The sequence below is a fragment of the Pleurodeles waltl genome, chromosome 8 (assembly GCF_031143425.1).
Source record: "Pleurodeles waltl isolate 20211129_DDA chromosome 8, aPleWal1.hap1.20221129, whole genome shotgun sequence".
Lineage (NCBI taxonomy): Eukaryota > Metazoa > Chordata > Amphibia > Caudata > Salamandridae > Pleurodeles > Pleurodeles waltl.
The window spans coordinates 1,308,748,091-1,308,760,318 of record NC_090447.1 but is presented as its reverse complement, the minus strand read 5'-3'; the positions used below and the strand labels follow the sequence as shown (position 1 = coordinate 1,308,760,318).

Below are 12,228 nucleotides of genomic sequence, written 5' to 3'. Positions count from 1 at the left end.
AACAGTCAAAACATTGACAGGAGGCAAAAAGTGGGGGTAACTATGCCAAAAAAGGGTACTTTCCTACATAAACCCCCACCCCACCCCTATGAAGGACAATAAGACTAACATTGTCCAGTTGAATCTTCATTGTCTAATTGGAAATATCTGGAGAGTCCATCCTCATTGGAGTGGTTACTCCCAGGTCTATGTTCCACGTTATAGTCCATTCCCTGTAGGGATATGAACCACCTCAAAAGTTTGGGATTTTCACCCTTCATCTATTTTAACCATAGGAAGGGCTTGTGGTCTGTATGAACAAGGAAGTGAGTACCTTTTTGGAGGCAAGTTCATTTAAGAGGGCTACAATGGAGCCATAGTTCTTAATGAACCTCCTGTAGTACCCTGTCAGGCCCAGAAAGGCTCATACTTCGGTCTGTGTGGTAGGGGCAGTCCAATCCAGAATGGTCTGGATTTTGCCCTGTAGTAGTTGAATCTGGTCTCTACCTACCAGGTGCCCCAGGTAAACCACCTTTCCCTGCCCTATCTGTCACTTTGAGGCCTTGATAGTGAGGGTTGCTCTTTGCAGGACCTCCAATACATTCCCAAGGTGGACCAGGTGATCCTCGCAGGTGGAGCTATAACATCTAGATGAGCTGCACTGAAGCTTTCCAGGCCTTGGAGCACTTTGTTCACCAACCTCTGGAATGTGGCAGGTGCATTCTTTAGTCCAAAGGTGTAGGAGGCTGGCCTGGTTTGTATGGGTACCACAGGTACTTACACCTTATACCAGGTCCAATTATTTTTTTATTTATAAATTATTATAGAATTTATTCCCTTATTAGTGAAATGCAGTCAGTGTCTAGAAGCTAGGCTGTCTAGAGGTAGCTGTAGGCAGAGCAGCCAAGGCTGAACTAGGAGACATGCAAAGCTCTTGCAATACCACTGTAGTCACACAGTACTTACACACATGAAAGACAATACACAGTGTTACCAAAAGTAAAGGTACTTTATTTTATTGACATAAGGCCAAAAATACTAATAGGGGTTGCCTGGACCTGGTATAAGGTACCAACACCATAGGTGTCTACCATACACCAGGCAAGCTTCCTACATCCACCCTGAGAAAGTGGTGCTTCGTACAACTTTCCTACTTCCTCCCTAAGGTTGTTACCCCTTTTCACGTAGGCCAATCCATCACTTTGCCTAATTTTTGCACGCCCCCACATCCATCTCATGAAGAGGAGAGACTCCACCGTCTGGATCCAAAAAGAGCATTGGCGTTCTACCTCAGTCGTACTAAAGATTTCCGGATGGACAATAAACTCTTTGTTGGATATGCTGGTGTGAAGAAAGTGAAGGTGTTGCAGAAGCGTACCATCTCACGATAGGTATTTCTCTGCATCAAAATGTGCTATGCTCTGGCAAAGAAACAACTCCCTGAGGGCTTGCATGCTCACTCAGCCAGAGTGACTGCTGCTACCACGCGGAGTTCCTGTCCTGGATATCTGCCAGGCAGCAACGTGGGCATCTCTGCACACATTCAGAAAACATTCCTGCCTGGACAGTCAGGTCCGCAGAGACAGCTACTTTGGTCGTTCGGTCTTGTGGGACTTTTTAGTATGATCTTGGTTGACAACCCACCACCGAGGATGGTATTGCTTCGGTATCTGTTCTAAGGTAAGGAATCTGCAACTAGAAGTCTCTACCATATGAGCAAGTTACTTACCTTCGGTAACGCCTTATCTGGTAGAGACAATATCTATTTGCAGATTCCTTACTGACCCACCCATCCTTCCCGCTATGTGAACTGATTTGTAAGGACTGGGAGTCCCCTTTCAGGGCCCTAGTTTTGACACACCAGTGTTCTTCATAGCTCTGCGTTTCTGGCATGGAACGTTAAAAAAAAGTACTGACGGCAGCATGCCGTGGAGACGCCTATTTAGAACCAGCAACTTCATATCTGGAGTGGACTACTCTGATGACAGATGCGGAGCCGATTAACGCCAACTAAGGGAAACACAGACGTGTTGCTCGAGAAAATTCTCTGGATCCAGACTGACGCCTGGGGCAAACTCTAAGCTAAGGAAACTGCAACTATTATACACATACACACACACACATATTATACTACAACTTGTATTTACCAGATAAGGCATTACCGAAGGTAAGTAACTTGTAACTTGTCCTTTAAAACCCTACTCTGGCAGGCAGAGCAGGGTTGGTTGGACAGATGTGCTGTCAAAAAAAGAAATTAAGCAAACAAACAGGCTATTTAGGAAATCTAGACAGTCAGACACTTTCTCAAAAGCTTAAGTGACGGGGTCCCTTAAAAAGTGGGCTCCTTCTCTGAGGACAGAGATCAGAAAAAAACTGATGTCAACACTTGGCGGTGGTGCAGATATAGTGGCCCTGACGTCACATCTGAGGTAGGACAGATCCCTTGCGAAGCCTCACAATGCCACTCACCAACACAAAGCGAAAGTTTCCAGATATAATCTGGCACCTTAGGAAATTCACAAGGTGAGGAATCTATGATTAGAGTTCCTTCCAGAAAAGGTATTACCCAAAGTAAGTAACTTGTTCATCAGAGTCAAAAGTGGATAATATTGGAAAAACAATGGTGATAGTGTTAGCCCTGAAATACGAATAGACATTCTCAGAGATCATGTGTGCATGTGATATTTGTATAGCCCAAACCAAGCTGAAAGGTAGCGGAGCATTTTGCAGGGCTAAGAGCAGATATATAACAAACGTGATTGAGAGGTTTATATGCTCTTGCTGGCTTACCCGCAGATACTCCAGGTTTAGACATCCAAAACCCTTTCGCTTAGCCAACCCTCCAACATGAGCCTGGAAGTCAAGCAAATTTTCACCCACGAACCTTCCACTCATTGCTTGAGAATAGTTCATATAGGGCTATGATCAACCCTGTGATGTGGTACTAGAGGATTATTTTGTTGAGTTCCGATACCTCTTCCGCCATGGATGGACGCACACACACACACACACACACATTGCACAGTTGTTTCTGCCTCTGTGTATTTGTGGTTAGGTCACAGTTTCCATCAAAAGAATATTTTTTTTGTTTTTCTAATAACTTTGGCACTGTTTGACAAATCTTCACGAAATGTCCAGAAAAACAAAGTGTTCGATGGCATATGTTGCTGCAGATACACATGTTTCGCACAGTCCGCTGCCTGGTGTTGGGCTCGGAGTATTACAAGTTGTTTTTCTTCGAAGAAGTCTTTTTTGGTCACGGGACCGAAGGACTCCTCCCTCTTCGGCTCCATTGCGCATGGGCGTCGACTCCATCTTAGATTGTTTTTTTCCGCTGTCGGGTTCGGACGTATTCCTTTTCGCTCCGTGTTTCGGTTCGGAAAGTTAGTCAGAATCTCGGAAGAAAGCGTCGGTATTGTTCCGTTCGGTATCGGGATAGTTAGGTACATCGACACCGATCATCGGAAGACTTTGGGGTAGCTTCGGGGCCTGGTCGGCCCGACCGCGTGCGACATCGAAGCCGATGGAACGGACCCCGTTTCGTTTCTGCCCAAAATGTCACAGTAAGTATCCTTATACAGATCAGCACTTGGTCTGTAACTTGTGCTTGTCCCCCGAGCACAAGGAGGATACCTGTGAGGCCTGTCGAGCCTTCCGGTCCAGAAAAACACTCCGGGACCGAAGAGCCAGGCGTCTACAAATGGCGTCCACGCCGACAAAACAACGTTTCGACGACGAAGAGGAAACATTCTCGGTTCCGGAATCAGAATCCGGAGACTCCGACGTCGAACAACAGCAACAAACAGTGAGTAAGACGTCGAAAATTAAAACCATCGAGAAGACAAAAGCCCAGGGGACGCCACTGCCAACAGGCCATGGCTCGACCCATAAAACCGGCGACCCGTCGAAGGCGCCGAAAAAGGGCACGCCCATAGCGAAGACACCCGACTCCGGTCGAGGGACCGCCATGAAGCAACCTCGGAGCCGAGATAGCGGCTCCGAGAGGCAAAAACAAGATGCCGGCACCGAAAAACATCGGCACCGAGACACACTGCCGAAAGCCACAAAAATTCTGTCGGTGCCGAAGCCGAAAAAAGATTCTCTCTCGGCACCGAAAAGTTCCACACCTCCATCCTACACAGAGGAACAAGGAATAAGTGGCCAGATGCACAGATTTGGACAAGAGCTCCAAAGTGTAGAATCAGACTACACACAAAAGAGACTGTACATCCAGCAAGACACAGGGAAGATATCAACCCTTCCCCCAATAATGAGAAAAAGAAGGATCGGACTTCTCAAGGATGACGCACAACCACAAGCCAAAGTGGTTAAAAAAGTCACGCCTCCGCCCTCTCCACCACAACAGGCATCGCCGGCACAAACACCGCCACAAATGCACTCACCAGCGCAAACTACCATAAGTCAAGATAATCAGGATCAAGACGCTTGGGACCTATATGACACCCCAGTGCCGGACAATGATCCCGATTCATACCCCACAAAGCCGTCACCGCCAGAGGACAGTACCTCATACTCGCAACTGGTGGCTAGGGCAGCAGAATTCCACAATGTCCAACTGCATTCCGATCCTATAGAGGATGATTTTTTATTTAACACCCTCTCGGCTACACATAGCCAATATCAATGTCTCCCAATGCTACCAGGGATGTTACGGCACGCAAAACAAATTTTTGAAGAGCCCGTAAAATCAAGAGCCATCACCCCAAGGGTGGATAAGAAATACAAACCACCACCCACAGACCCAGTGTTTATTACTTCGCAGTTACCACCTGACTCCGTAGTAGTAGGGGCAGCTCGCAAAAGAGCAAATTCCCATACATCTGGCGACGCCCCACCTCCGGACAAAGAAAGCAGAAAATTTGATGCGGCAGGAAAAAGAGTAGCATCACAGGCAGCCAACCAGTGGCGCATCGCAAATTCTCAAGCGCTGCAGGCCCGATATGACCGCGCACACTGGGATGAGATGCAACTTCTCATAGACCATCTTCCCCAGGAATACCAAAAAAGGGCGCAGCAAATAGTTGAAGAGGGACAAACGATCTCAAACAATCAAATCCGCTCTTCAATGGACGCAGCCGATACTGCAGCGAGAACAGTCAACACTGCTGTCACCATAAGGAGACACGCTTGGCTCCGCACTTCAGGCTTCAAACCTGAAATCCAGCAGGCTGTCCTTAATATGCCCTTCAACGAGAAACAACTTTTTGGCCCTCAAGTGGACACAGCCATTGAAAAACTTAAAAAGGACACAGACACGGCCAAAGCCATGGGCGCACTCTACTCCCCGCAGAGCAGAGGCTCTTTTAGAAAAACTCCATTTAGAGGGGGGTTTCGTGGCCAACCCACAGACACCACCAGCCAACAAACAAGAACCACACCATATCAGGGTTCATTCCAAAGGGGAGGTTTCAGGGGATATAGAGGGGGTCAATTCCCAAGAAGTAGGGGAAGATTCCAGACTCCAAAAACACCTCCACCTAAACAGTGACTTTCAAGTCACACAACCCCTTCACTCAACACCAGTGGGGGGAAGACTAAGCCAATTCTACCAATCTTGGCAGCAGATTACAACAGACAATTGGGTATTAGCAATAATCCAACATGGCTATTGCATAGAATTCCACAAATTCCCACCAAACATCCCTCCAAAAACACGCAAAATGTCACCACAACATTTAGAACTTTTAGGACTAGAAGTTCAAGCACTACTGCAAAAGGATGCAATAGAGTTAGTACCAGTACAACAAAAAAACACAGGAGTTTACTCCCTGTACTTTCTAATTCCAAAAAAAGACAAAACATTAAGACCAATATTAGATCTCAGGACACTAAATACCTACATCATATCGGACCACTTTCACATGGTCACACTACAAGACATCATTCCACTGCTCAAACAGCAAGATTACATGACCACATTAGACCTAAAAGATGCGTACTTTCATATACCGATACACCCTTCTCACAGAAAGTACCTAAGGTTCGTATTCAAAGGAATACATTACCAATTCAAAGTGTTGCCATTCGGAATAACAACTGCACCAAGAGTATTCACAAAATGTCTAGCAGTAGTAGCAGCACATATCAGGAGACAACAGATACATGTGTTTCCTTACCTAGACGATTGGCTAATCAAGACCAACACAGTAAAAAAGTGCACAAACGACATCACATATGTCATACAAACCCTTCACAAACTGGGTTTCTCCATCAACTATACAAAATCACACCTCGAACCGTGTCAGACACAACAATATCTAGGGGCAACCATCAACACATCAAAAGGAATTGCCACTCCAAGTCCACAAAGAGTGCAAGCATTCCACAAGGTAATAAGTGCTATGTTTCCAAACCAAAAGATACAAGCAAAATTTGTGCTAAAACTTCTAGGCATGATGTCATCATGCATAGCCATTGTCCCAAACGCAAGACTACACATGCGACCCTTACAACAGTGCCTAGCATCACAATGGTCACAGGCACAGGGTCAACTTCAAGATCTGGTGTTGGTAGACCGCCAAACATACCTCTCGCTTCTATGGTGGAACAGCAACAATTTAAACAAAGGGCGGACATTTCAGGACCCAGTGCCTCAATACGTTATAACAACAGATGCTTCCATGACAGGGTGGGGAGCACACCTCAATCACCACAGCATTCAAGGACAATGGGATGTACACCAAACAAAATTTCATATCAATTACCTAGAACTGTTAGCAGTATTTCTAGCGTTAAAAGCCTTTCAACCCATAATAACACACAAATACATTCTTGTCAAAACAGACAACATGACAACAATGTATTATTTAAACAAACAAGGAGGAACACACTCAACACAATTGTGTCTCCTAACACAAAAAATATGGCAGTGGGCGATTCACAACAACATTCGCCTAATAGCACAATTTATTCCAGGGATCCAAAACCAACTAGCAGACAACCTTTCGCGAGACCACCAACAAGTCCACGAATGGGAAATTCACCCCCAAGTTCTGAACAAGTACTTTCAAATTTGGGGAACACCCCAGATAGATTTGTTTGCAACAAAAGAAAACGCAAAATGCCAAAACTTCGCATCCAGGTACCCACACCGCGAATCACAAGGCAATGCTCTATGGATGAGTTGGTCAGGGATATTTGCATACGCTTTTCCCCCTCTCCCTCTCCTTCCATATCTAGTAAACAAGTTGAGTCAAAACCAACTCAAACTCATACTGATAGCACCCACATGGGCAAGACAACCTTGGTATACAACTCTACTAGACCTTTCACTAGTACCGCATGTCAAACTACCCAACAGACCAGATCTGTTAACACAACACAAACAACAGATCAGGCATCCAAACCCAGCATCATTGAATCTGGCAATTTGGCTCATGAAATCCTAGAATTCGGACACTTAGACCTCACACAAGAATGTATGGATGTCATAAAACAAGCTAGAAAAGCTTCCACTAGACACTGCTATGCATCTAAGTGGAAAAGATTTGTTTGCTACTGCCATACCAATCAAATCCAACCATTGCATGCCTCTACAAAGGACATAGTGGGATACTTACTACATTTGCAAAAAGCGAATCTCGCTTTTTCATCTATAAAAATACACCTCGCAGCAATATCTGCTTACCTACAAACTACTCATTCATCGTCTCTATTTAGAATACCAGTTATTAAAGCATTCATGGAAGGGCTAAAAAGAATTATACCACCAAGAACACCACCAGTTCCTTCATGGAACCTTAACATCGTCTTAACAAGACTCATGGGTCCACCTTTCGAACCCATGCATTCCTGTGAAATGCAATATCTAACCTGGAAAGTCGCATTTCTCATTGCAATCACATCCCTCAGAAGAGTAAGTGAAATACAGGCATTTACCATACAAGAACCATTTATTCAAATACACAAAAATAAAATAGTTCTAAGAACAAATCCAAAATTTCTACCAAAAGTAATCTCACCATTCCATTTAAATCAAACAGTAGAATTGCCAGTGTTCTTCCCACAACCAGATTCCGTGGCTGAAAGGGCACTACATACATTAGACATCAAAAGAGCACTAATGTACTACATTGACAGAACAAAGCTAATCAGGAAAACAAAACAACTGTTCATAGCTTTTCAAAAACCACACATAGGAAATCCAATCTCTAAACAAGGCATTGCTAGATGGATAGTCAGATGTATTCAAACATGCTATCTTAAAGCCAAAAGAGAATTGCCTATTACACCAAAGGCACACTCAACCAGAAAGAAAGGTGCTACAATGGCCTTTCTAGGAAACATTCCTATGAGCGAAATATGTAAGGCTGCAACCTGGTCTACGCCTCATACATTTACTAAACACTACTGTGTAGACGTACTAAATGCACAACAAGCTACAGTGGGCCAAGCTGTACTAAGAACATTATTCCAAACTACTTCAACTCCTACAGGCTAAACCACCGCTTTTAGGGGAGGTAACTGCTTTATAGTCTATGCGAAACATGTGTATCTGCAGCAACATATGCCATCGAACTGAAAATTTCACTTACCCAGTGTACATCTGTTCGTGGCATTAGTCGCTGCAGATTCACATGTGCCCTCCCGCCTCCCCGGGAAGCCTGTAGCCGTTTAGAAGTAGATCTTAAATCTTAAACATTTGTACATTTGTAAATAATTATTATAAACTTTTTATGTACATACGTATTCACTCCATTGCATGGGCACTATTTATAGCAAACAACTCCATCCTCACCCTCTGCGGGGAAAACAATCTAAGATGGAGTCGACACCCATGCGCAATGGAGCCGAAGAGGGAGGAGTCCTTCGGTCCCGTGACCAAAAAAGACTTCTTCGAAGAAAAACAACTTGTAATACTCCGAGCCCAACACCAGGCAGCGGACTGTGCGAAACATGTGAATCTGCAGCGACTAATGCCACGAACAGATGTACACTGGGTAAGTGACATTTTCATTATCCACCTCAGATTCTTCCTGGAAAGTTTACTGTGCCAAGTTATCGTCCCACAACCCCATCCCCCATGGCTGGATGAAACCCTGTCACAGTGACCCATCCCCCGGGACAGAATATAGAGTAGCGTGGTGGATAGGTGCTTTGCTCCTGCTGGCAAAAGCCAATAGAAATGGCTGCTCCTGTCCAATGGAATAACAATAGCAATGTTACATACTCCTTTGCCTGGGGTCCCCTTCGGCTGTTGAAGTTGCAAGGGGTTGGGGACTTGGGGCACACAGCAATCCGTGCGATGCAAGGCTCAGGGCGACCAGGTGCAGGGTGTTTTAGAGGTCTTGGATGCTATGTGCAAAGGGACCCTTTAGAGCGTGAGGTAAGTCTTCTTCTTGGGATCTTGCAGGAAGTTGCGGGCACTCTGGCGGGAGGTCTGGGGTGTCACTGAAGTCCCTCGACTGGGGATCCTCCTGGTCCGGTTGCAGCTCTGGGAGAGCTGTTTTTGGTGATGTCAGACATGCACTGGTCAGTACCTGGGGTATTGCCACAACTTGGTCACAGGAGGGCGCTCTGCCACCAAACTTGGCACACTTGCAGGTCTCGTCTGGGCTGTTGTTGGTGTGTCGTCGGATCTGGATGCGTCTTCCTGTTGCGGAGATATCATCTGGTCGGTGAAGGGTCCCTCACCGGTTTGCAAGTTCTTTACAGGTTCCTTTGGTTTCTTCATTGGTGCCTCCACTCAGGAGGGAGATCTCGGGCTGTTTGCAAAGATTGGAGGTCCTCAGGGTCTTTCAAGGTCGGTCCAGTGGTCAGCTCCTCCTCATCGGTGATTGTCGGGACTCTGGTGCAGCAAGCAGGGGTCTTGGAGCCTCTTCTGGTGCAGCAGGTCCTCTGTTCTCATCTTGGCGGGTTCTTTGGTGCTGTCTTTTTTTCTTCCAGATGAATCTAATTTCTTGGTCTAGGGGAGCCCACTAAATACTAAATGTAGTGGGCGTTTTAGGTGAAACCTGGTAGTGTCCAATGTGACACTTACCCTTGGGTGGCTACACCCACTACAGTGACCACTTCCTGTGGGAAGGATCACTTCCCTAAACCTCATTGGATATTTTCCTGCCATCCAACATGGAGGAAAATGAAATGGAGGGTCCACTTCGCCTGCTTGCTCAGTGAGGCCACTCCTACCCCTTGTCTGGTTTCCCACCATTGCTCCCGCCAAAAGTGGGGGCTTGCAAAGGGGGAAGCCCTTTGCTGCTAGCAGCTGGCATGGGGGCTCGAGTTTCAGGGGCAGTAGCCCTTTGAAGCTCACCGCCAGGGTGTTGCATATTCCTGAGGGAGGGGGTGTTAGCTCCTCCACCCAGGAAGGCAATTGGGAAAATTTGTATATTGGCTATCTGGAAGTGGCAGGCTGGATCGAAGCAGTCAGCAACTATGCCAGTTAGGTTAGCTTTTGCAGGGGGCACCTCTAAGATGACCCCTGGGTACATTTAGGGTTAAATCCAATACTGGTACCAGTTTGGATTTAATATTCTGAGTTGTTTGATACCAAACAACCCAGGGTGCAGAGTGGCCATCATGTAATTGGGGAACTCGTGTTTGACCAGTGTCCAGTACATGTACTTAAGATGGCTGCTCTGTTCACTCACTATGTCCCACGTATGGCAAGGACACAGTGGGGGCATATTGCTCATGCAGTTATGCCCTCACATATAGGCCCTCATTACAACCTCGGCGTTCGTTTAAAAAGACTGCCGAGGCTGCAGGAGACAGAATACCGCCAGTCCCGAAATGCGCGACGGGGGTATGTCTGGGGGCCCCTGCTGGACCCCTACCCAACGTCACAGGACAGGAGAGTCCACATATGTCCACACCACCAACGGAAGAGGCCCACAGTGATGACAGCACCTCTGTCCAACTGGATCTAGATGACCAGCCCAGCCCGTCGGGGACCTCTGGACAGTCGGTTCCCTTCACACTGGCACAGGCCATCACAGACCTTCCCCCCCTCTGGACACACCAGCACAGCACCCACCCAGCGGGCCCATACCTCCCCAGGACACGTCAATCAGCTGTGTGTCCACCACTACAGGGAACCCAGGATAACCCACCACCCCAACAACACCAGGGACCTGGGGGCAGTGGTAGTGGGCACACGGTCCAGGGGACGGAGGCCCAGGAACACAGGGGAACTGGGAGGGCTGCTGTGCGACAGGGGGCGGACAGGCCAAGGAAACCCACTCTCCACAAGGCCCTCTCCTCCATCATGGGAGCCTACCACCACTCCCAGGAGACGATGGCAACGGTACTGGCCAAGTTTCAGGAGACCCAGCGCCTGCAGGAGGAACAGTATATGGGCTTCAGGGAGGAACTCAGAACCATCAGCTCCACCCTGGGCACCATCGTAGGGGTGCTGAAGGAACTCGTGAACACCAGGAGGGACACTGTGGCACTACAAGGGGCACCTGACACTAGCATGGACAGTGAACTGCCCACCACCTCCGCTGGCGCTAGTGGACAGGACGCCCCGCCACAGGACCACCACACCAGCACACCACCCCCTGCAGAGGGAGAACCACCCTCCTCAAACCGTCCCTGAGATCCAGGACAAAGACAGAGCACGATGCCAAGACCCCCGCCAAGAAATGAGACCACCCTGATTGTCATCCCTCTGTCCCACTTTGTCACCCTGGCCATACTTAAACTGCCCAACTCCACTTCCTATGCCCATTTGGGCAATGCACCTGTGAGACTAATAAACTGGACTCTGCCATTGACATTCCTCCGCCATCTCCCCTCACCAATTCACTACCCCCTCCAATATTGAGCACTTAAATAAATACACTTAAAACACAAAACAATCTGCAGTCTGTCTGTTATTTCGAAATAGTGCATCAGCAATTACAGTGACAAAATGCACTTTCAATTTTAATGTCAACATACCTATATCACACAGCTCAAGTCCAGGAGGAATCAAAGCAGATGTCTCACAGTGGGACCCACATCTGTGAAATCGTAAGGGAAAGTGACAACTCACCGACCATACACTGGGTGAAAACGACAGACAGTAGAGAGATAGTAGTGTTAAAGTACATGTAGTAGGCAGGTCTGTACTCTTACCTGTGTCTCACTGGAAATATTGCTGGATCACTGAGTCCCTGTTGTTCATGTCTTCTTCCTCTGCTTCCTCGTCTTCACTATCCACAGGCTCCACAGCTGCAACAACACTGCCATCTGGACCATCCTCCTGCAGACAAGGCACCTGTCGTCGCAAAGCCAAGTTGTGAA

General features: G+C 47.1%; 1 protein-coding gene across 4 annotated transcripts in view; it reads left to right on the top strand.

Moving 5' to 3' along the window:
• Nucleotides 1-12,228, top strand: part of PARP4 (poly(ADP-ribose) polymerase family member 4) — a 1,744,976-nt gene that overhangs the window by 1,462,851 nt on the left and 269,897 nt on the right. The gene's annotated exons all lie outside the window — the stretch shown is intronic.